Genomic DNA, 27,211 nt, shown 5'->3' on the forward strand with positions numbered 1-27,211 from the left:
CAATAGGGGTATTTATAGGTGAGGAGCGCATCAGAAAACAGGCCCAAGCCCAGCGAGCCACCGCCCAGCGGTTTAAGTGTGCCGCCCGGCGGTTTGCCATAATCCTCCAAACCGCCCGGCGGCAATCGCCACCGCCCGACGGTTTCCCTCAGAACCGCCCAGCGTCAGTCGCCATGCCTACTCCTCGTCCTGGACTGCCCGGTGGTTTAAGTGTGGCGTCGGGCGGTGCGTCGACTCTTCAAATCTTCATTTTTCTGCTCTTTTCTTGAGTCAACGACCTGTATCTTTAACTCCATTTTTCACTTTCTCAAAAATAGCTACAAAACAATGCAAAACAAGCATAAAATCACTAAAAACAGCTTTTGACTCTCTACAGACTCATTTATTGAGTTTTGCTTGATTCTAGGCTAATTTCAAGTAGTAAAGGGCGTAATTCGGTCCAAATTAACATATGAAAATAACTGTTTTTCAACCTTCATCAGTGCTGAAGTACTGACATCTTGAATTTAGTAGACGTCTGTTTTTGGATAAAACCGACGTCTAGTTTACTAGGCTATTTACGATAATGCCACCGTCCGCTCCTATACGTCGGATTACACGCAAACCAACGTCTTATGGGTGACGTTAAACAGTGTTTTTGCACTAGTGCACTTCTTCATCAAATAATTCAACACTTTTCAATATTCCTTTATCTCACAACAAGTTATTATACAATTCAGATTTCAGTGGAATCCTATAAAGATGCATGCATGCTTTCAATCCAATTCAGTTCACATAATCAATCCTTTTCCAACAGATGTTTTGTTCATGAATGATCAATCAACTAAGCATAGATATAAACATGGATTTAAAAATTCTCACCAAGCAAGTGTTTCACTCAATCACTCAAGTGTTTAGGAGGTCACTCTACTCTCTATTGTTCACATGTCTCATAAAACAATATTGTCATTCATCTAAAACAATCAAAATCTTCACATGCAAATGCCATCACAAGGACTTTTTCCAAGGCTTGTAATGAGGCTGGGCTATCAAGAAAAATTTGTTTTTTTGGAATACAAAATCCTTGAGTTAAGAGAGTTTAAATCAACATTCAAAGTTCAAGCACACTCTCTTTTTAACCAATCTCACTCATTCCCAACTGTCTGCGGTAAAATGGACCGCTCAACGGTCTGCGGTAAATTTTCCTTTTTCTTCTTTGCTTGCTTTTGAGCAATCTCACCTTATAGAACTCAATTTCAACCTTCAATTTTTCAATTATATGTCTTTCCCCTCTCAGATGCAACAATTAAATATGCAAAGCACTTCAACACGGGATTCAAAACAATATAATCAATTGGGTTGCCTCCCACGTAGCGCTTGTTTAACGTCACGAGCCTGACCCAAACCTGCCTAGCACTCATCAGTAAGTGCTTATCCTTCCAACACCCTTCAGTAGGTGTACTTCTTGTATCCTTCAGTGGATACATAAAAGTTTTAGCATCCCTCAGTAGATGCTACCCAAAAGTGTTCAAAAATCCAATAAATTACATTTCCAAAATCAAATAAACCTATAACTACAACTGTTTTACATAAAGTGGGATTAAATATAATCAAGTCGTTCCATCCTGGTTGGGGTCTTCATTCACCTAAATCATCAGTTGCCTTCTATCCACTCTTCTGATGGCTTTAGTATAAGGTCTTCTAATCTCCACTTTGCCATCTTCTTTGATCTTATTGACAATCCACCTCCGATTTTTAAATCTTACCTGTGATCCTCGTGGAAGTGGTGTATCTTAAGAGTGGATTCTTTCTCCTTTATCAACCTCCTCCTCTTGAGGTACCTGTAAAACATTACAACTATTAGAATTAGTACCTGTTGTGCTATCATTTGGTGCAACTTCCCTACTTGTCTCTTTGAGCCTGGCTCTCTTCTTCATTTTCACTTTCTTTCCCTTGGAGATATTATACATTAACATATATTCTTGATCTTTCAGAGTTATTATCCCATCATGGATACGCATCACCATTCTGGAAGTCCTCATAAAAGGTCTTCCAAAAATTAATGGAATCCTTCCTTTATTTTCCATATCCACAACTACAAAATCAATCAAGAACTCCAACTCCTCAATATGGACAATTGCATCCTCCACCCTACCAGTTGTCTTCTTAATAGAACCATCTGCAACTGTTAAAGTAGTATTAGCTGACTTTAACATTAACCCTTTAATTTTCTTCAAGTAACTCAAGGGCATTAAATTTATGCTAGATCCAAAGTTTATCATAGCTCTTCCTTTGTCCACATCATTTATCACGCATGGAAGAGTCAATAATCCTGGATCTTTCATTTTAGGTGGACGATGTTCCTTTATTGGCTGCACAAGCACTTCCTGTTCTTTTTCATATGCATCTAAATTTATCACCTCTCCAAGGTAATAATTAATTTTCTTAGAATAAACAGGAATTGAGGATGATTTTCTTCTATAGGAACCACAGTCACATGTTTGAATATTTCTCTCATCTATCCATTGTGACTATCTCTTCTTTTCTCAACTTCTTCAAACCTTTCTTCTTCTTTCTCTTCTTCACCAAACTTGTCACTCTCACTTACCTCTTCTTCATCACTGCTAATCTCAATAACTTTCACCTATGCTTTTCTTTTCTCCCTTGCTACAACAACATGACACTCTTCCTTAGGATTAACATCAGTATTAACCCTAGATTGATTCTTTTCTGTGATCTCAATCCTCTTTGACAGTTGGCCAAGTTGCATCTCCAAAGATCTAAAGCTGGCCTGGTTACTTGAATGTTGAGACTCATAAACTTTCAAGAATTTGTCAAATCTATTAGAAAAATCCATAACATTCTCTGTCAATTGATTTATTTGCTGCCACAAAGGAAAAGGTTGTTACTGCCTGAAGCCTCCTGTTTGTCCTGATGGGTTGTTTTGTTGTTGACCAATACTCGGATGATTCTTCCAACCTTGGCTAGGATTGCCTTGGTTGAAGTTTCCTTGCCTGTATTGGAATTGGTTCCCCATGTAATTAGCTTCCTGCTGCATCCCCTCAAGTATAGCACATTGACCATGGATATGGTCACTACCACAGAAATCACATAGTTGCTGAGTTTGGGAGACATTACGAATCTCCTTTGGAAGTTGTGAGAGGATCTTTGTCAATGTATCTAGCTTTTGGGTCAAAAGATGATATTGAGCTAGCATTGCATCATCTGCAGGCAAGTGCAAGACTCCCCTCTTTTGTGTTGGTGCGCCCCTTTCACTAAATGTTTCTTGTTCATTGGCTGTCATACTCTTTATCAAGTCATAGGCTTCATCCTCAGTCTTCTGTTTGATATCACCTTAAGCTGAGGCATCCAACATCATCTTAGACCGCATATTTAGTCCACCAAGGTAAGCAAGAACAAGGGTTGTCTTGTCAAACCCATGTACTGGTTTCTTCCTGAGTAGGCCTTTGAATCTTTCCCATGCTTGACCTAGAGTATCTTCCATGCCTTGCTTGAATGATGACATCTCCATTCTTCCCTGAGTAACTTTAGACTGTGGAAAATATTTGTTGACAAACTTTCTAGCCATAATCTCCCATGTAGTAAACGTCCCTTCAGGGAAAGAATTAAGCCACATCTTAGCATTGCCTCCCAATGAGAACGGGAACAAGCTAAGCTTTACTCTATCATCTGATACACCTGTCATCTTCACTGTATTGCAGATTTCACTAAACGCTGTCAAATAGTCATAGGGGTTCTCATTTGACAAGTCGTGAAACCGGTTGCTTTGCACCAGGTGCATAAGTGCTGGATTCATCACCATGTTGGTCGTTTGATCCGTAGGCATGGCTATGTTGTTAAAATGGAAAGGGCCAACAACATTAAATTGGTCTGCAAGAGTGCGTCTTGGAGGAGTTCGTTCAGCCATCTCCTCTGCTCTTCGAATTGGTGAAAGTGATAATAATCTTTCAGGGGAAGGAAACAAATCCCTAGATGGGCATCTGACTCTCCTTCTTTCCCTTGTCTCGCTTAAGCCTTCAAGAAGAGGTTGTGTATTTTTCTTGCTCCTAGTATTTCTAGTCTCCTTCTGCATGCACAAGAAACACAAACCCTAGTAGCACTTTTTTATATAAAAAAAATAAAAAAAAATAAAAAGATAAAAAGATATACAATCAAGTCAAACTTAATCAGTTTACACTACTAAATAAGTTAAACCACGAGTCCCCAACAACAGCGCCAAAAACTTGTTAAGTCCCTGGCAAGTGTACCAGATCATTATCAAGTAATATAAAATGGGTAAGTCCAAGTATCGTTTCCCAAAGGACTCTTAGGCCTTACTTTTCATGTAAACAAATCGTGTAAGACTTGAGAAAAGAATTAAGTTGAGGTATGTATGCAAAGAACAAAAATAAACATGCAAATGCAGTGATTCAATTGGATAAAAGAAACTATGGATGAATGGAGTTGTTGGGGTTTACAATTTCATCTTATCCACTCTCATATATCTACTCTTCTTATTTAATTTGCTTATTTATCATATTGTCATGCAAACTTCCTCTTCTTTCACGGGTCTAAGTCCACCTTACTTCACTTCCATCTTCAATTCACCTTAAAACCCTACAAAACAATGTAAAAACAAGCATAATATCTCTAAAACAAACTTTTGACTCTCACATGACTCAACTAAGTGTTTTACTTGATTTTAAGCTCATTCTAAGACATAAAGGGTATGTTTTGATATCAAATTTAAGTATGAAAATAACGGTTTTTAGACCGTTATCAGTCAACAATCTCAACACCCTGTCCACTTTGTTGAGGTCAACTTCGAAGAGTAGTTACAAGTCTTGGGATAAGTATCTTCCCTATATTGAGTTTGCTTACAATAGAGTAGTCTGTAAGACTATTAAATTATCTCCTTTTGAGGTTGCTTATGGGTTTAATCCTCTCACACCTTTAGATTTGATACCTCTTCCTACTTCTTTTGACTTTGTTCACAAAGAAGGGGTATCTATATCTCAATTTATCAAAGAACTTCATGAGAGGGTCAAAACAAAAATCTAACAACACACTGAGAGATATGAAAAACATTACAATAAAGAGAGAAAAATAATTGGTTCTAAAGGAAGGGGACTTAGTTTGGCTTCATCTTAGAAAAGAAATATTTCCTAATAAAAGGAAGTCCAAACTTAGTCTCCGAGGAGATGGTTCATTCCATGTTTAGTGCAACCTAACGTCACCCAACATAAGCCACATGGTGCTCAACACCAACGAAGCTTCTAGAATAGTCATCTTTTCTTGCTTTTTATATGTGTACACACACCTTAAAACGTGATTCCACATGACATATGATCCATTAGAGGTGGTTGATGATTAACAAAGGTTGATGCTCATACAAGGGGGTTAAATACAATATAAATTGAGCACCTTACCCTTTGTATGTTTTACTTTTGATGCTTAGTAAATAAATATTGTTGATATCACTTCAACTTCTTTCTTGCTCGAGAGTCACCTTTCTTGAGTCCTTCTTAGTCCCCTCTAGCCTCCTTGCTTAGTTGGGTTGGTTAGCTAGGCTAATTAACAACAAACAATACACCTTCAATTCCACTTTTGCTTCATTCACGAACTAACTTTCTAATGCCTTAAACTCGTTTCTTTAATTTACTACAATCTATGAATAGTTGTTTAGGGGAATCTAGAGGTGGCCATGAAATTGTTAGATTATGAGCAATAAACCTTTTTCTTTAACAAAAGCGTACTTAAATCTGGTCTTCCATTTGTATAGCACCTTCAGTTCCTTCTTTACTTTATCTTCTAATGGGAATGAAGAGAAAGAAACAGGAATAAAGAGTATACTCAAATACGGGAATAAAGTTGTCAAAACGAGTCACTCGACCCGACCTGGCCTGGCCCACCACGGGTTGGTCACTTAGTGAGCCAACATAACTCGACTCATTTACTAGAGAGCCAGAAAAATTCGAACCCAGCTTGATCCACAATAGGTTGGTAGGTAAACGGGTTAACTTACTTAATTACAATTTTTTTAAAATAAAAAAAAAATTAAAAAATTTTTATAATTCAAATCTAAACAAATTTCACTTCTAAAGTTCACTTCCAACATGAGTGTTTAATTAATTTTGAAAATAGGGAAATGAAATAATTTTTTCAAGCAAAAATAAATAATAAATATTTGTTTATAAAATTAAAATTTAATTTTAATAAAATAAAATTAGGTAGGTGGGTTGGTGGGCCAATCCTTTCCACCACGGGTTCAAGCCACATGAGTCGGATTTAAATGAGCCGGGTTGAAATCTGACCCGCATAAAAAAAAAAATTCAAACTCAACTTGGCGCAAAACTGTGGTGGACCGGATTGGCCCATGGGTTGTAACCCATTTTGACAGCTCTATACGGGAATCATGATCTCTTTATGTAACCTGTGTAAGTTAGTTTTATAAAGTTTCAATATTTTAATTTGATCTCAACAAATTAAAATATTTTTTATGATTTCTACATAATAAATTTTTCATGATATATATCATTAGTTACAATTCATTAATTAGATCACTTTAATAAATGGACTAATAAAATATAATAATCCTAACACAATGATTTATTTTATATATATATATATATATATATATATATATATATATATATATATATATATATATATATATATATATATATATATATATATATATAACCATTGTCACAATAACAAGATGCAAATTAAAAAATAAAGTTTTGTACATATCATCATAGTTTATTAAAACTACAAATTGAAGACTTTAACATCCTAATGTCGTCCCAAAGTGAAATCTTTAATTAAATACACAATATTTTTCAAATACTTATATTTAAAAAAAATAAGATTGTAAGAAAATTAAATTGGGCCCAATAAGAATAATTGTAGATAGAAAACTGCAGTGTTGATTTGATTTTTTGTCATAAAAAATTTATGTTTTACTATTTGTGAGTTATTTTAAAAAGAGTGAGATGTAGGCAAAGAATTTTTTTTATATTATAATATTTTTATTGTTTTTTAAAAAATGATACGTGTAAAAAAAGTGGTGTGTCAAAAAGTATGTCTGACATAGTATAAAACCTTTGAAACAATTGTTGAAAAATAATATAAGGCCCAAAGAGTAAAAAGCAAAAAAATGAGGTATATGACTAATCATGTGGGTGCAGTGGAAAAAAATTAAAAATAAAATAAAGCGGGTGTGAGTGAATATGAAAAGCGCGAGGTGCAAATAAGGTGGGTGTGTGCAGCGGAATCGCGGGTGCAAGTATTAAAATGTGCGATCCAGCGCAAAACAAATTATAGGAGATAAAGTGTGTGCAGCAAGCAGCGCCAGCCACTGCCATCGAATCTCTGCCGTACCACAAGCCATGCCGTCCTCTGCCTACTATTTAAAAATGGAAAAACAAATTTATAAAAAAATGTATAAAAAGAAGAATAAGACGGTTTCATCCTCCACCTCCAAGTATTTGATCCTGCACCTATAATTTTCTAATATACCCTTTATTAAGTTAGGTATTTATTTAATAATTTTTTGTTTATTAAAATTTTTTTTGTCCAATTGACTGCATCTCCATTTTCCTCGTATCACCAAACATGCATTTCTACACTTTGCACCTTTACATTGACTACACTCTTACACAATTGACTACACCCCTGCACCCCTCCACCCCATTTCATTTTTATTAAGAGACGTAACACCCCATTTGAATTGGAACTTTGTGATAATTATTTTTCCTTTAAGTATTTATTACACTAGTGGAAAAACGCTTATTAACGTCGATTATTTTTGGTTTTTAACGTCTCCAAAACAACCAACGTCAATTCCGGTGACGTCAATGAGGCGTCGGATATGAATATAACCGACGTCTATAGTGACGTCAGTCAGTGCCATATCCGACATCACTAAACGTCGGAGTAGGACTAACTGGACGTCTAAAGACATTGTATAGACGTCAGTCTAAGCAATAACCGACATCGAAGAGGCACTAAAGACTTTGAAAATGACACTGACTAACGTCTAAAAGGTACTATAAACGTCGGTGTATATATTAACCGACGTCTAATCCAGTGGTTGTGTTTTAGTGCAGTTTTGTTCCCGTCTTTGGATAGCCTAGTAGCACAATCTCCTTTTTCTAGTTTTACCCCAAAAAAAAGCTTGCGTCTTTTGAATTTCTTATGGGTCCTTTCAACCCAAAAACGAACCTGGGTTGTTGCTTAGTTCCATTTTCATCCACAAGAGGGAAAAATCATGGTGAAACGATAACTAGGCAACGACCCATGGTCGTTTTTGGGTTAAAACGACCAAAAGAAATTCATAAGACGTCGCTTTTTCTGGGAGGCAGCTAGCAAATGGAGAAGGTGTTACTACTTTACCCCAAGAAAGGAACAAAACTACACTAAAACACAACACAAAGAAAAAAAATTTTAATCAGTTGAACCAGAAGATAATCGATGAAAGACTAAACAAAGTTTAAATGGTAAGCATAAAAAAAAAACCACGCACCTGGGATGCAATGCCGCAAGAGAGAAAAAGGAGAGGAGGAAGACGATAAAGATATCAGAAACAACAATAGAATGCCGCAAGAGAGAAAAAGAAGAGGTGTCGCAAGCGAGAAAAAGAAGAGGTGCTGCGAGAGAAAAAGGAGAAGAGGAAGACGATATCAGAAACTAAATGTCGCGAAGAGTGTGCGGTTTATTTAAAATTAAATTGGGCATCGGTTTCTCCAGAAACCGACGTCTATAGTCACATAGACGTCGGTTATCTCACTAATATGACGTCCAAGTTAACATTTAAATTGACTTTTTGTATACCCATTACACGTCGGTTTTGAGGGGAGCCGACGTCTAGGAAACTGAACCGATTGACGTTTGATTTCCTGTCAGGGATGTTCACGACAGTTGTGATGGGGCGCCGACATCTATAACAAAGTAGACGTCGATGTCCTTCTAGCCGACGTCTAAGTCCCTCGAGTGTGGTGAACATAATTAATTACAGGCACATAGACATCGCTTCCCCTCAACACCGACGTCTAAATTGAAGAATTTTTTGTCTTCCCGCCTTCCAAACAGGCCTTAGACGTGGCCTTTTGACTATGTGACGTCTAAGCGCCTGGGAATTAGGTGAAGAGCATTAATTGCAGCCACATAGACGTCGCCCCCCTTTAACACTAACGTCATTAGACTGTCTTCTCACCTACCTCAGGTCATTAAACATCGGTTTGTCGCAGTGGGGATGTCTACAATATCATAGACGTCGCCTTACCTTAAAATCGACGTCTAGTTTACCAAGCTATTTACGATAATGCCACCGTCCACTCATATACGTCGGGTTACCAGCAAACCGACGTCTTTTGGGTGACGTTAAACAGCGTTTTTGCACTAGTGTTAGTGAGTGTGATATTGAGAATTAAAGGTATTTGAGAGGAGTTGATAGTGTTTGAGTGTAGTTTGGAGTGGTGCGTCCAGGAAGCTTGACTTGCTTTGTGGTGGTGCACTAGGGGGTGTTTTATGGTGGTGCTCTTAGAGTGCTCTTCTTGGTTAATTTGTTGGATGTTAGTATTCTATTTTGGGTTAAACCCTCATTTGGTCCTCATATTTGTGTGCCAATCTCAATTTGGTCATCATATTTTTTTTGTCTCAATTGGGTCCTATTACTTGTAAAAATGAGGCAATTAAGCCCTCTCCGTTAACTAATGACTAACGCCGTCTGCCTTTGATGACGTGGTGCACAAAGAATTAACTGACTTATACGAGTTTAATTACGTGGATTTTAGTGTAAAAAATATAGATTTTGTCGTGGAATTAGGTTTTATAATTGAGGTTTTTTAATTGAATCAGAAAATAAGAAGTGGAGGAATTAAGGATTTAAGAAATTGGAAATTTGGTGAGTATTAGAAATCAGAAATAGGGCTTCAAATCTCCATTTGTTCATGGAAGTTCTAAGTGCAAGACGAAGACCATCACGTGCTTGTGGACACAACGAATTGACCTTGGACGTTGATAAAGGTTGAAAAACAGTTATTTTCATATGTCATTTTAGACCAAATTACTCCCTTTACTGCTTAGAATGAGCTTGGAATCAAGCAAAACTTAATAAATGAGTCAGTAGAGAGTCAAAAGCTGTTTTTAGAGATATTATGCTTGTTTTGCATTGTTTTGTAGCATTTTTGAGAAAGTGAAGAATGGAGTTGAAGATGAAGGTTGAAGACTCAAGGAAACGGAAGAAAAATGAAGAAATGAAGAGTCGACATACCGCCCGGCGGCAAATTACACCGCTGGGCGGTCCAGTGCGAGGAGTAGGCACCTGGAGTGGGCGCTGGGCGGATTTGCGATTAGAGGCAAACCGCCGAGCGGTAGACCCCTGCCGCCGGGTGGTAGCGCGGCTTGAGGGAAACCGCCCGGCGGAACAAGTGTGCCGTCGGGCGGTTGTCTGCTGGGCTTGGGCCTGTTTTCTGTTGAGCTCCTTACTTATAAATAGCCCTAGTGCGAGTTTAGATGCATTCTTTTGACAGAAGGGGGCGGCTAGACCTAATTTCACTCTCTGGAGAGGATATCTTGGATGCTTAGGCTCCATTTCTTCTTATCTAGGGTTTTCTTTTCCATTCTTCATCCATTTTTCATCTAGATTCACCATGACAATGGTGAACTAAACCCTATTGTTGTTGGGGGAAATAATGTAATCTTTTGATATTCTCTTTTATTGAAACTCTTGTTTATTTATATGGTTTCCATATGCTTTGATTATTAATTGTTGGGTTCTCATTTGTGCTTAATGCTTTTATCGTTTAACTGATTCGATAACTGTTGTTTGTCTTTATTGATAGGGGGACGTACAGTAATGTCATGAACTGGTGAGTAATTCCTTGATTAAGCAATACCACCTAGGGATAGGGGTAGGGCGATCAATTGTTTTTCACTTCTGTTCTATAATGCTTTATTATTGTAAACCCCCAACAACTCCATTCATCCATTGTTTTCTTCTCGTCAATTGAATTAATCTCTTTTACATGTTTATATTTTGTTCTCATATCCAATTAATTAATTTTTATTTTCAAGTCTTACGATCTTAATTCACACGAACGATAAGGCCTTTCGAGTCTCTTGGGAAAACGATACTTGGACTTACCATTTATTATTACTTGATACGATTTGGTACGCTTGCCAATCTGTTAACAGACGTCAGTGAAGGTAAGTTTCCTATGTTTTATATTTACGAATATGTAGTGTGTTTCGTGTGGTCCTGATTTTGGTATGTTGTTGTTGTGTTTAGGTTAGAATATGTTTCCTATGTTGTTGCTTTGTTGTTTTGTGATGGGTATCGTTTATGGTGTGTTGATGCTTTCGATTTCTGTGATTTGTTTAAAAGTAGTGGTCCCAAACACTGTAGTTGGTGTGTTGATGTGTACACTGTCGTGGTCCCCAAAATTGCACCTATGATTTCTTTAAAAGTAGTGGTCCCCTTTTGCTGGACTAGTGTTTCCTTAGTGGGGATGTTAGTTTATCCCCTGTCCCCTTCATGTGTTACAGTTCCTTAGTTAGTAGTTTATCCCGTCCCCTTGATAATATATTTTTCCCCCCAATGTACAGGTGTTAAAAGGTTGTGCTTCAAAAATAGTATAGCATGGATGACCGTATTAAAGTAGTGGTCTATCATACATGACATTTTGTTAGTGATGATAACGGTAATTAAAAATTTGATGGAGAGATAACACAATGGTCTTGTGATCCATACCTCTTCTGCTATTTTGGAATAATAGCATCAATGAAAGAGTTAGGTCATATAGACATTAAAGAACTTTGGTATAGTTTAGGAGGTCAGTCAGTGGTGCCAGAGAGGTTAGAATTATTGACTGATGATAGCGGTGCTTTGCATATGGTTAAGATTACAATGTTAAATTATGAAGTTCATTTGTATGTTGTTCAAAATAGGAATGAACCAGAAATAATTGAAATGATTGATTAGGTTGATGGGGCTGTTAATGATGAAGTTGATGTTGCAACACAAGTGGAAGGTGAGGGTGAGGTTCAAGTTGGAACAGAAATGGAGAATGGTCATGGTGAGGTTGAGAGTCTGGTTAAGGGTCTTGCTGAGGGAGAGGTTGGGTGTGAGGTTGAGGGTGAGGCTGAAGGTGTAACACAATTGGAGGAGGGTCCTGCTGAGGGAGAAGTTGAGAGAGAGGTTCAAAGAGAGGTTGAGTGTGAGGTTGAGGGTGAGGCTGAAGGTGTAACACAATTGGAGGAGGTTAAGGTGCATGATGTAAATGATTTCGAGCTAGAAGACGTAGAAGAAGATGAGGATGACGATGAAAATATAGAGGATGATGAGGATTAAAATGTAGACGAGTCTAGCAGTCAAGAAAGTCTAGTTGATGTGACCATTCAGTGTGATAACATTGGTACTTCTAAAGGAAATGTGAGTGAAGAACAATCCTGCAGTTCATGGACAAGTGGTAATGATGACATGCATGATGTACGTAGTTTATCTGACAATGAGTAGGTGTCAGATGAGTTGGATAGTGGTCCAGATAGTGAGGATGAAAGTTCCATTCCTTGAACTTTGTTCCCCACATTTAGTATGCCTAAAAGTTTGGGAGAATATAAGTGGGAAGTTGGAACTTATTTTACTGAGAAAAAGGAATTCACAGAGGCCATTAGGACGTATGCACTAAGTAATGGTAGAAATTTAAAATTATTAAAGAATGACAAGAAGAGGGTTAGTGTTAAATGTCTTGGGGGAAATGGTAAATGCAAATGGTATGCTTATTGTGCCTTTAGTTCTTGTTCCAAGTCATCGCAGCTAAGAAAAGTGATTGATGATTTTAATCTGAAGTTGATCACTTCTAAGTGGTTGAGTAAAAGGATGGAAAAAGCTGTTAGAGAGAACCCTAACATGAAAGTCATGGACATTAGGGATAAAATGAGTAGGAAATGGAATGATGGAATCTCTAGAAATATGGCCTTTAGGGCAAGAGCCATGGGAAAAGATAATGTTGATGGTTCATTCAGGGAACAATATAGAAGAATCTATGATTATGGTCATGAGCTTCATCCTGGAAAACACCTTAAATGTTTGATGTGGACGACAACAACAGCCACATATCCACAACTATGGGAGGCTGAAATGAGGAAAATTAAAGAGATCAATATAGAAGCATTTAAGTATTTGATTGCAATTGCACCTAGGTATGTATTCACTTTACTCTACGTTATTCTTCTTTTACTTTGACATTTATATTTAGTTTGACATATATTGTTACTCCCAGATATTGGTAAAGATCTAGATTCACCTCTAGATCACAATGTGACACTCTTGTCAACAACATGTTTGAGGGCTTCAATAGTGTGCTAGTTCACACTAGGACTAAACCAATTATCACAAAGTTGGAAGAGATTGGGGTTTACATCATGAAGAGATGGGCTAAGAACAGGACAAAGATGGCACTATATCAAGGTACTGTGTGCCCTAAGGTTCTCAACAGATTTCAAAAGCAGTCATGGTTAATGAGATACAAGTTACCAAGGTAACTTTAATACTACAATTAACTTTATACATGGTCATCTTTGTTTACTTTGTTTCTAACTTTGTACCCATAATAGATGGTCATCAGATCAGTTATTTGAAATCATCCACATTTCAAAATTTGGGGAGCAATTTGTTGTCAATCTTGACCAGAAAGAATGCAGTTGTAGAAAATGGTTAATTACTATTATTCCTTGCACTCACGCCATCACTGCAATGAAGTTCTTGAATGTAAATGCAGAAGACTATATTGGTACTTGCTATAGGAAGTCTACGTATGAGGAGACCTACAACTCCATTATTTACCCTATCAATGGTCAAGTTCTCTGGGACAAAACTTCATATCTAGATTATTAGGAAACAGGTTGGCTTCGTTTTACACCAAGGGGGGGGTGAATTGGTGTTAGTTCAAAAACAAAATCTTATCGCAATCTTAGTATGAAAATTCAAAGCTTTTGATCTTTCCTTGAAATTCAAGTAATGAAAATTTCAGTGTCGCAGAAAAACGTAGTTGACTGCTAAACAAATAATGTCGACTGAAATAAAGAGTGTAGGGATAGAGAAAATCAAACACTGGTTTTTATACTGGTTCGGCCAACAATGCCTACTTCCAGTGTCCTTCCAATCTTGGAAATAAATACACTATAATGGTTGCGGGTTTTACAACAAGGAATTTATAGGAGCACCATGCAAAAATATAAATCTCCTCTTTAACCCAAAACCAAATATAGCTGCACACACAAAACCAGAATTGCAACAAGAATCCCCTCTTCTGCAATCTGAACCCACGTCGAACAATCCTCAACGTGTAACCAACACTCTTCACAGGATGCCAAGCCTATCACAACACGCTTCACAGGTTGCCAAGCCTATCACAGCAGACTTCATAGGTTGCCAAGCCTATCACAGCAGACTTCACAGGTAGCCAAGCCTTTAGTCAAATACAACAGTCTTCACAGGATGCCAAGCCTTCAAGATCAAACCAGAAGCACCTTCTTTGTGCAGATGTTGATCAAACAGTGTGCGCAAAAGACTCCTCAATTTGAATCTCTCTCAAGAAAGATCACCACCGTCTTCTTGGAGAATTCTTGGAGCTTCCTAAACTGAGAACTTTCTCTGAAACAGGACAATGAAAATGTTAGATCACAAAAGTCTCAGAACAATTCGTGTTCTGTTCTATTTATAGTTTTCCTGTCATTCTCAATCGAATTGCCTACTAATACAATCGACTGTATTAAAACAGTTATAATAGAAAATCAACACAAAGGCTCCTCAGTCAACCAAATCAATACACATTTAAGACAGTTGACCCAGTCAGTCAATCTTAACTAACTTTTGAAAATATAGCCGTTGGAGCAAGTAGGAATAACAGAATTCCAAAAATAAAAGCAACACAGTCGAATAGGTGTTCCACACTGTCGATTGACACATGAAAAAACATTTTGAAATTTTTTTCAACTCAAAATCTCATCAAGCACAGGGTCATAAAATTTGTACAAAAGATTCTGATCAAAAGAAGGAATCAAATTTGTGCTATATGACAACTGTAACATGGGACAATTATGACAGTGATGCAGACATATCAAATGAGCCTGTAGAAGTCAAATATGATCTGCTTCAAGATGCTTTCAAAGAATTACATGCTAAGGCCATGCGACTGCAGTACAAGGTAAATCGACTAACCTCTGAAAGAAGAGATTTTGAAAATAGAATTAAAGACCTTGTTACTGAAAATGAAAGATTAGAAAAAGAATTAAATGTAGCCTTGTCATCTGCTAAGAATATTGAAATTAAAACTGTTACTGTTGAAAAAGTTTGTGAAAATTATCCTACTCACATGAAAAAGATAGATTACTTGACTAGCACGCTAGCTAAGTTTACATAAGGGAGAGACAATTTAGATGCTGTATTGAATTCCTCTAGCAGAATTAATAATAGACAAGGAATTGGATATAAAGATCAATCTAACAGAACCAATGCTAGGAAATTAAATGTGTTGAGAAAACCTGCTAGAAATGCATGTTTTTACTGTAGATGTGTTGGTCACACTGTTAGAAATTTTTATTATAGACATGTTGTTGTTCCTCAAGGATTATGTGTATGGATACCAAAGGAACATGTGACAAGAACTGGCAATCAAGGACCCAAAGTTAAATGGGTACCAGTAACCAAAACTTAACTGTTTTGCAGGTTATGCAGCTGATACAGAACTGCTCTCAAGGATAAATCAACTATGGAACATTTCATAAACCTTGAGTGTCTACAATTGGTAAATCTGTATTTATCTACTGCATCATTCATATATTGACTGGATGTTGCTATGATTGTTTGCATTGAGTGCTTAATTGATTGATTGATTGAGTTTGGCTGAAGGATCTTTCTGTTTATCTTAGTTGACTGGTGGATTAATGTATTCGATTAAGTAGTAAAGGCTTTGATTAGTCTAAAATTTAAAATTTCATTTTGGTGCGAAAATAAAATTTACATGTTCCCTCCAAAAAAAGACAACCTTAAACATCAGATTAAATTCTGAAATATCATTGGAACTGCATCATAAGCACCATCACAATCTTTTTCAAAAAATTTCCTCATCTGCTCTGCTCTGCTCTCCTTACATCAAATGGATTCAAATTCTGCTCAGAAAAGACGAACCAAGACAATTGGGCAGAAGCAACCTCGAAGGGTTCCAAAACTAAATGGTTGGATAAGTGATGACGATATTCAAGCCAAATTTCTGGATTGCTGGAAAATGAGAAGCCTAATACCTCACAGGTATCTAAAAGTAAAATTTTTCAGAGAAGAAGGGTTTGAATTTCAAAATTGGATCAAACGTCAAGGACAGAGAAAGTTTGTTGAAATGTTTGATCCTTGGTACCCTGACCTGGCTAAAGTTTTCTATTGCAACCTCTGTATTGAGAATGGTATACTCTGCTCTAAGGTTAAGCGTGTGGATATCAAACTGACTGAAGAAATTTGGACAAATTTAGTTGGGATAAAATCTGAAGGATCATCTAAAAGAAAGGAAAAAGAAATTAGTGTGCCTCTTTTGATTCCATAAAAACGTTCACCAAAAACTCAAACATGAGGGTAGCGGCAACGTGCTCACCATTCCCCCTTTATCAAAATGGAAATGTTCCCCCTTTTATATGGTGGCAGGAGCCTTCTTTTAAGCACACATGTGGCTCTCCCAACCTGCTGAACCGTGAAATTAGTTGCAGGGCCATTCCAAGACACCTTCTGCTGGATTGTTTCTTGCTGGACGCACCTCCCAATCATCTGGACGCTGCACTTTTAGCTTCCTCTGACGTGGGTGCTGCTGGACGTGGAGGTTGGACATGTTGCAGGCCTTGGACGTGCATCTCCTCAAAGCTGGACGTGCCAATGTGTTCCAAAGCTGGACCTACACCCTTAAAATAATATCCAATGTTGGACAATGCTTCTGTTGTGTGCTAAATGATGTGCAGCCCATTTCACGTGCTGACCATATGAAGGTTGCACCTCCTTATCCAAGCAGCTGGACCAATTCCTTTCTCTTCAATCCTAGACGCTCCCACTCAAATTTCCATGGGCTACGCTGCACCTTTCTTCTCTTCGTGGGTCGTGACGTGTTCTTCAAGCTGGACGTCTTCAAGTTGTTGCGCCTTCTTAATTTGCTGCTGCAGCATTTTCCCATGGACCGTCCTTTAAGCACCTTGCTGGATCGTTTCTTCTCAAGGTCGTTTCTTTTCAACCAGTGCAGCTGGATGTAAAGTTGATTTCCACCCTATGAAATTAGCATGTTGCAGCAAAACAACACCATGGGTGCACCTCCTGCTTTGGATGCTGGACCGTTGAGAGTTGCCTTCTTTACTGTTGGGTCGTGTGCCTCTTCTTATAAGGAAATGAATAAAATATGTTTATCCGATTCCAGCTGTCGCAATCGGGATCCTGACAGGACGACGAATTGAAAAACAAACGGTTTTAAGAAAAGATTTTGGGAGTCGCCACCATAATTTATTATGGAAAAACTATGGAAAAACCCTAAGTAAAAGCATGGCCTACGAAAAAAAAGATTTTCAAGTTCGGGAATCGGTTACACGTAAGGAAGGTATTAGCACCCTAATGTGCCTGCCCAAAGGCAGTACCTTTAATTAAATATATAAAATTAATGTGGTTTTCTAAAATATTTAAATTTCCCCAAAAATGTAAGTAAAATAAAAGAAATTATTAGGAAACAAAAAAATATTTTTTGTTTTATGAACCCGACAAGGATTGACCTTGATCTGACGTATATCCATTAATGGACAATCAAGGATCACGTAGTTCTTTATCTAGAAAACGGTTTGTGAGTTTGTTTAAAAATTGTTATGGATTGTTTGACATTTTTCGAAAAGTGAAAAGGTTTAGTTTAACAAAATTGACCTTTTGGTTTTAAATGTTTTTTGTATTTTTTGTGTAAAAAAAATGGTCGAAAAAGAAGAAAAGAAATTGGCCATAGGCCGACGCGCACTTATATTTAAAAAATTTATGATTTTAAGAAAACATTGTCTGTGTGTAAAAAAAAACTTTGGAAGAAAACTTTAAAGTATAATAACAGGAGAAGAATAGGAGTGTAGAGATGACATACCTTTTTAGCTTCTGGAATTCCCTTAGTGCTTCCTCAGTGATTGTTGTTCACAAAACCTTTATGTGTGAGAACATATTTTTTCTCTATACTCTCTCCTTCAATCTCTAATATCTCTAAGTGTTTTCCTCTATTTTTTCCAGTCCCTTTTTCTTTTCGCAGAGTGTGTATTTATAGGAACATATTGTGATATTATGACAATCTTGTCTTAAATGTGAATTAATTGACAATGGACAAAATAGGGAAAGAAATGGTCTTGATTGCAATAAAAAAATCAAATAATATTCATGACAAAGATTATAATAATTGTCGGAAAAATTTGCCCATTTTAAAGAAGGGATCTTATTTTTTTTCTTCAGGAAGAAACTAATGCCACAAATTATATCAATATATTTTTAATTATTGCTTACCATTATTACCATAATATTGATTGAAATTATTACCATATTAAAATAATATTTCAAAAATATTCTAAAGTGAGGTGTCCTGTATTAATTTTGATTATTTACTTTCCCGGACGAAATTGGGTGTTGACACCAGCAGCAGGCCGTGTGTTATTTTTCTTCAAGTTGTTTGCAACGTTGGACCTTATCTGATGTCAACTCTTTGAGGGACTTTCCATCCAAAGAAGTATCAACTACAACTAAGACTAAAGAAAAGGAAGTACAATAAAGATTCCCAAAACTTTTTTCTTATCTAAGTCTTAGATAGATTCTTCTTAAACTAAATACTTTGACCTTGTTTTGTAGGCCAACAATAAGGATGGAAAAGCATGTCACGTGTGCGAACCAAAGCTAGCAAATAGGAGACCAAGGAAGGTAGACTTTATTGGCTTAAAGATTGAAGATAGCAAGCAACATGCAAAAGGAATGCCTTGCGGATGGAAGAAGCGCCCAGCTCAAACCCTGGCTGGCTTAGCGAATCTGGTTCAGCTAGTAAAGCATTTAACACGTGTTAAATGTTATACTCATGCTACATGCTTTCCACGTTCAGCCAAAGCTTTCCGCACATGCTAGTGTGATTTCAGCAGCTTCTCTTAGACGTCATCGAGCCTTGTTTCTTCTATAAAAGAATGCTTGCATCCATTGTAAATGGAACTTGAATGAAATAGTGAAATGATGCGAATTGAAATTCTAGCCACTTCTTCGAGTTCAATGCTTTGTGCTGATTTAGCACCATCATCCTCTAGCTTCATTCTCTCTTGGAAGGCCTCCTGAGCTGGAGAAACGTCACACACACATCCATTCCTTCACCAAACAATTCACCAAACACCTTGCATGCATAATCGCCTGCAACTATTTCTCTATTCCGTTTCATCATTCTGGTCTAAGGAGCTGTCCATTCTTGAAAATTGGACACACTTCTATCATTTGGCATCAAGAGCCTGGTCGTCCACATTTGTCTTCAAGAGATAAGCCAAGTTTTCACTCATTTTTTTCAATTCTGTTATGTGTTGTCCAACTCTGTCACGTTGCTTTTATTTTTTTTCTTCACTTCTGTTCTTGCTGTAATTCGTGTATGTGATTACTATAATTGTGTTTTCACTTGTCCTTAGTATTTTTTTATCATTTTAATCGGTGAAAATCATTTGTTTGAGTCATTCCAGCTTGCAATCTCATTTTTTTCCAGTTTTGTCAAATGTTATGTGCAATATACTACAGTGTTAACTTTGTCCAATATTGAATCTGTTCAGCCGTAAATTTTTTTCGTCTAATTTGAGTTCCAATGCATGTGTAGCCATAGATGAATCATATAAGGCAGTGACACAATGTATAGCCTTGATTATATGTGCTAAATCAGTCAACACATGTTTCTGTTTTCACAATTCAATACAAACTTTGAAATTCTGGTTTAATAGCTATAATTTGTATCTGTGCAGATTTATTGTTTCTAAAGCTTGAGACAAGTTTGTTTAATTTTTTTACACATGTCTCAAGTAGTGGCAACCCAAATTAATCACTAATTTGCAAAAAGTATGTTTGAGTTCTTCAAAATGCTGCAACAAAGTGTTGTCACTATTTTGGTCAATATTTTTTCACCGTGATTGATTTCTTTGTTGTGTCTTAGGCCATTTAACATCTCCTAGCTATTATTCTATAGCTAGATCTAGTCAATTAGGACTTCCATAAGCTTTATTTGTGCTGTCCAGTTTGATTCCAGTGTTTGTTTTAAATTCTGGTGCAAATTTTGGTTTAAAAGTGCTACATAGTTGGCTACAACTGTTGTGATTTGTTGCATCTGGATGTTTCGGTGCATTCTTAACATTTGAGCAAGTGTATTTTTCCATTTGAAACCTATGTGCACTGTTCATTTGGTCATTTTTCATCCTATATGCATATTTGCCTTTTAAACCATCAAATTGTGCTTTAAATGGAAGTGAACCGGTGACTTTGCATTATAATTTGTTTTTGATTGATTTAACAGTTTTCACATGCTTAAATTCATTACACAAAGTTGTTTCAACAAGCAATTCAGTTGTTGAATCACTTCCACACAGTTTTAGGTTTAAAACCATCCTTTTCAAAGCCATTTCGGGTGCAATTTTTGGTGGATTATTTCTGTATTTTTGGCAACTGTTACTGTCATTTGATGAATCTGGCTATTTCAGTGCTTTCTTCATATTTGAGCAAGTTTATTTTACCATTCCAAACTTGTGTGCACTGTTCATTTGGTCAGATTTAAGCCTTTATGCAAAATCACTTCCTAAACTAAACCATCAATTTTACCATATTTTAGAACTGAACTAGTGATTTTCGAGTGCAGTGTGATTCTTTGTTGTCTTAGTGTCTAAACACCTTCAAATTCATGATAAAAATTTGCTCTAAACATCAAATTATGTTTCCAAACGTATATGCAGAATCACCCATTAAACCCCCAAATTTTGTTTAAATTTGGAGGTGATCTTGTGATTTTCTACTGCATTATGTTCCTTGGCTGTCTTAGTGCTTAAACACTTTCAATTTGATAATATAAAGTTGCTTGAACCATTATTTGAGCTTTTGAAACACTGCCACTCAATTTTCAGTTTGAAAACACCATTTTAGATGTCATTTTCTGGTGCAGTTTGCCATTTTAATGTTGTTTGGTTTTGTGCATTCTTTAAAATTCATTTTTGGATTGGCAAGAGCTGGTATGATGTTTCCAAATGGAATTATATGATAAAAAAAGCATAGAACATCCATAAAAAGCAAAACAAAACCATGCAATCCAGTTTTGAACCTCGAAACCGAAAATTCCAAAATCTTCAGTTCTTTGGGGACATTCATCAAACAGTTGCGTTTTTTATCAAACACCTTACTGCACTACTTTTGGCTCTTCAATTTTTATTTTTCTTGCGTGTTTAATCTGATATAATGCCTCTCCTAGGTTCCTTTTATGTCCCTCTGTTGATTCAAAGCTTAAAATAATTTGAAATCAACTTGTTTGACCTCCATTTTGTGCCAAAAAGTGTGTACACGAAATTCAAATCTGGTGCAGTGCAGATTTTTTTTTCTGTGACTGGTTTGGTGCAAGGCAGGGTGTTGTGACGTTTTGGTGAGGCTTCCCAAGTCTAGAATCCTTGCTCCAAGGGGGTAGCATCTTAGGAAGTGGAAGATGTGTTAAATTGGCTACAAGCTTGCAACTCAAAGTGCAATTTTTCCTTTCTCATACAGCAACAGTTGTGCAACAAACACAACACTTTTTCTCCCAATTTTGGACCTGCACAACTCTGAAATAGAAGCATCATTTTGCTTTGTTCTCTTGTAAACACATTTTTCATGTATTTTTGAATCATTGTATCATGGAACCTTTGCAGTTTATTTGGCTTTTCATTTTGCAACTTAAAGTAGCTTGGAAAAATGCTTTTAAGCAATTTCAAGTGCACAATCAAACATTGTAATAGCTTAGTTTCCACTTCTTAGTGTGAAAGTGTGTCAAGGAGCTCAAAGTGTCACTTGCACTTTCACTTAGGACCGCATATCATTTTCCATTTGCATTGTTTACTTTACTTTTGCTTGTTGAATTTTATGTTTTAAGTCTCTATGATACATAGGAGTGTGTGTTGTTTAGCTAAACCTTCATTTGGTTTCTAGGTGCATTTCATTTTTGCATTCAAAATGTTTTTGAAAGATTTCTACCTAGAAACTAGGGTAAGAAATGACCAAAGAAACTCCGGCTAAGGAAGGACAAGGTTCTTAAGCTTGTCAATTGTGACTCACCTCTCCTTCCTGGGAGCTATTTGGTTTCTTTTACCTCTAGAATCTGTCTAGAAATCCTTCACCAAACTCTAAAGAGTTTTGATGTCTTGTTATGATTCCTATAGGTCTTCTTCTTCATATAGATCCTCTAGGTCTTCTAGTCTTCATCAACCAATTACTTTCAAAGAAATTAAAAGAAAACTTGATGAAGAACTTGTTCATTTCATGAATTTGAGAGGATTAAGGATGAGTTGTATAAACAAGTTGTGCACAATATTCCAATTTTTGGTGAGGACATTGGTGCATTGACATACCTAGCTTGGGAAAGGGACATTGATGACATGCATTCATTCATTGCTAGAAAAGGTAAACCTGAATCTTATTTCCATTCTAGCAATAGTACATCTTATGTCCTTAATCTCTACATATCTAGATTTGAAGTGCATGCAAAAGAGTTGTGGGATGAAAGGCAATTTCATGTTAGAATAGGTAGAAAATCCCTCATCCATGATTGGAATGAATTAAAAACTTGCATGAGAAAAGAGTTTGTGCATTCACATATTAAGACAAACCTACAATTATTGAGAGATTATATTGAAGATGGGAAAAGATTTCTTGAAAGTTTGAATGTCAATGGTTTCCTTATTAGAGCCCTAGAATTTGAAATTAGCCTTAAGGAGTTAAAGGCTAAGAAACTCGAGTTGAAGATTAAGAGATAAGAAGAAGAGAAGAAAGAGAGCGAAGAGAAAAAGAGAGAAGAGAAGAAAAAGGAAAAAGAGAGTATGTAGTAGAGAGAAAGGAAGAAGAGAGACGAAAAAGAGAGAGAAGAGAAGAGGAAAAGAAAAGAAAAGAAGAAAAGAAGAAAGAAGAGGAAAATAAAGAGAATGAACTATTGCTACTAAATCTCACTCCTACTCTTACCATTACCATAGAACCTAAAAGGGAAGGGTTCTCATTTTTTACTTTTTTTCAACTTATCATGCACTCTTCCATTATTCATTTTTCTTTACAAATAATTGTCATTCCATATTTTATGCAATCCTTTTCAAAATATGGTAATTCAAAACTTCAGTTAATGTTACATTTGTGTACACAAGTAACTCAAGAAAAAAATCAAATAACTTGGGCATATGGAATTCTCCATTTTTCCAAGGCTAATTTTTAGAAAATCTTTTTCAGAAATACAAGATTTTTTTGTCTTCTTATCTTTGCTTACATCTTCTTCATACTCATTTTTGCTATCTTTTGTAGATATATTTTTGATCGAGGAGGAAAACAAACACCAAAGTTTTGCTTCTTTCTTTCTTCCCGCTTTGAGGATAAATCGTTTTTATTGGCTTAAAGATTGAAGACAGCAAACAACATGCAGAAAGAATGCCTTGCAGATGGAAGAAGCGCCCAGCTCAAACCCTGGCTGGCTTAGCGAATCTGATTCAGCAAGTAAAGCATTTAACACGTGTTAAATGTTATACTCATGCTTCATGCTTTCTACGTTCAGCCAAATCTTTCCGCACATGCTAGTGTGATTTCAGAAACTTTTCTTAGACGCCATCAAGCCTTGTTTCTTCTATAAAAGAACGCTTGCATCCATTGTAAATGGAACTTGAATGAAATAGTGAAATGCTGCCGAATTGAAATTTCAGCCACTTCTTCGAGTTTAATGCTTTGTGTTGATTTAGCACCATCTTCCTCTAGCTTCCTTCCCTCTTGGAAGGCCTCCTAAGCTGGAGAAACCTCACACACACATCTATTCCTTCACCAAACAATTCACCGAGCACCTTGCATGCATAATCGCCTGCAACCATTTCTCCATTCCGCTGCATCATTCTGGTTCAAGGAGTTGTCCATTCTTGAAGATTGGAGACGCTTCTATCATTATCCAAAAAGGCCGTGACATGCAATTTCTTTTCACGAGTGCAACTATTCTTCTTAAAGAATGAATCTCTTCAATGGGACTCTAAATCCAAGCTGCTAGACGTGACTTTTAATTGGACATTCAAGCATAATTCCCTTATTAAATTCGGTACAATAAGCTAAGTGAGATCAATAAAATATGGACTCATCAACCTTCAATAACACGTCAGTTATTAAGATATTTAATGTCCTCAATATATTCGAAATCCAAATCTATCAACCTATTTCTTTGGTTTTATGTACTCCTTCAAGCTTTTTCATGCCCTTGTGATGGAATCCTTCCTGACACAGTCCTCTTAGTCGTATTTTTACATTTCATTGTACGCGTAGCTTAGCTTGCAAGAGCATGGGTCACTATAAATACCAAGCTCCTCACTTGTATTTGGTACTTTTGAGTCAGTATCTCGACCACACATTTTCAGTCTTCGTCCACGCGTCAGAAGCTATCGCTTCTCATCTTCATTTCGCACATCAGATTTGCACCACAGAGCCATATTTTATTTCTCTCCCGCGAGCTCAACTTCATTGTTTCCTCTCGAGAGAGCTCGTCATCGTCGCCATCCATATTTCCCACACCGTAAACCATTCTTCTTCCATTTCTTTGCTTCTTCGCCATCACAGAACTTCAAACCTAGGGTTTCCTCTTCATTTTCCACTTTCCTTTCAATTTCACCGATTACTTTCCATTTTCTACCATTTAAAACCTCTCTTGAACCGATCTGAAGCTTTTCCACCTATTAAAGTTCGATTCTCACCGTTTAATCGGTTTGTTTCGAGTCTCCTTATCATTTTACGGTTTCATTGTGTCGGATTAGGGTTCTAGTGAGTGGATCTCACTTTTGGTCCGATTAGGGTTAAGATTGTTTCCTCCTTCAAGTATCATCATTCCGCTGCGTCATTCTTCATCGGAGAAGTTTTGAGGAGTCCGCATCACCTCTCGGTCAACTTCCTTGGAGTCTTCTTCCATCAAGTGGTCATCAGAGCTTCGGTTCGTCCATGATTCTCAGATAAGTATCACATTCCTCTGTCTTGTTTCATTTTTTTGTCTCTATCTCTATTTTTGTTTTTGTTTTGATTCATGTTTCTATTTCGTTCACTATTTCGTGTTTTTTTTTATTCAACCTTGTTCTAAGTATCTTGTTTCATTTATTGAGTTATTCATTATTTTCCTTCATTGTCTTGAGTTTTCAATTTTGCTTAACTGCTTGCTTATCATTTGACTGTTCATTGTGCAGGAAAAAGAGTTTGAGTGATCAAACTGGAGCAGTTGTCTTTGGGTTCGTTTTAATCTAATCTTCCGTTCATTTGGCGCTTAAAATGTTTGCTGAATTTAGTGAAATATTAAATGTTTGAATGTGATTCTGACTTCATGGATTGATTGCATACCTTTGCATGTCATATAGTTAGCTGTGCATGAACTGATTTCTAAATCCACTTGTGTTAACTGCCAATATTTGATTTGCATCACATCATTCTTGTCCAGATTGGTTGATCGCAGTTTGTATGTGTTGCTAGCCTTTGTGATTCTGTGTGCAAGGTTGATATATTTGTGTGCCAGGATCAGCAATTGAACACGTGAAATCCAAAGTTTAAAGGGAATTTCTTTTATCCTAAAGCGCATCTGATTGTTTAAATTGAGCTGTTGATACTTTCCTTTGTGTCATTAATTTTTTCCTCACTGTTGATTGTCTATTGAATTGGGTGAATTATCTATGTAGTGATATTGGATCAGTTTGAGAATTCAAGATTTGAATTGGATTGGTGAATGAGATCCAAGGGAATTGAATCCAGAATCTTGATGCTGTCAGGAAAACAAGATCTGGGCACAAAAGAGTTGGACCGTAGCAGCAAGATTTGAGCACGTGAATGTGGGCACCAAAAGACCAAGACCGTAGCATAGCTTAATTTTTTTTTTTTGTTTTTGTGTAATTTGATGGGCTTGTGTTAGCCCACTGTCACTATTAGTCTTAGTTTGTGTTGTAAAAGGGCCTTTTATAAAGTCCAAGTAGATTGGAAGAGTTCTTAGTGCTCTTTCCAACTCTTGGCAATATTAACTGTTTTCTTTTTATTGTCTTTGATTTTGTGTTTCAGGTTTAGGTGTGACTTTTGTCACAATAATATTCGCTGTGTTTGTCTCCCGTTTTAGGAGTCTTAGAGTCCGTTAATTGTTTGTGAGTTGTGTCCTTTGATTTTAAAAGTGATTTTATTTTAAAGGGTAATTAGCAAGTAGCTTAAGATAAATCTGGCTAAGGCAAGATTTGGTATTTAAGCAACCTTTGTGGTTCATCTCTCTTACCTGGGATTTATCTAAAGTGGAAGCTTTTAGTCCTTTAGATTAAGAAAACTTTTAAAAGCAAAGATGTCTTGTTATAGTTCATAGAGGTCTTTTAAGTTAGATAATGTTGATGAAATGTATAAACAAGCTAGGAATCTTCCATTCTTTGGTAAAGACATAGGTGCATTAACATACCTAGCTTGGGAAAAAGAGGTTGATAAAATAGACCTTTGGTTTTATAGAGAGAGTCAATCTTATATTCTTAGCATTTATCTCTCTAAGTTAGAAGAACATGCAAGTGATTGGTGGGATGAAAGACAATACAAGTTAGGAAAGGTAGAAAGTCCACCATTAGGGATTGGAGTGAATTAAAAGCTTGCATAAGAAGAAAGTTTATGCCTTCAAGCATTAAAAGAAACCTAGAACTAATTAGAGATTGCATTGAAAATGGAAAAATGTTTCTTGAGAGTTTAAGTGATCATGGGTTTCTTAGGAGAGAATTAGAATTTGGAGCCAAACTTAAAGAGATCAAGGATAAGAAAAGAAAAAGAGAGATTAAGAGAAAAGAAGTGGAAGAAAGGAAAGAAGAGAAGAGAAAGAGAGAAGAAGAGAGAAGAGAAGAATTAAGAAGAGAAGAAGAAAGGAGAGAAGAAGAGAAGAGAGAAAGAGAAGAAAAAGAGAGAAGAGAAGAAGAAGAGAGAAGTAGAGAAGAAGAGAGA

This window comes from Vigna radiata, chromosome 1 (genome assembly GCF_000741045.1).
Source record: "Vigna radiata var. radiata cultivar VC1973A chromosome 1, Vradiata_ver6, whole genome shotgun sequence".
NCBI classification, from domain to species: Eukaryota; Viridiplantae; Streptophyta; class Magnoliopsida; order Fabales; family Fabaceae; genus Vigna; species Vigna radiata.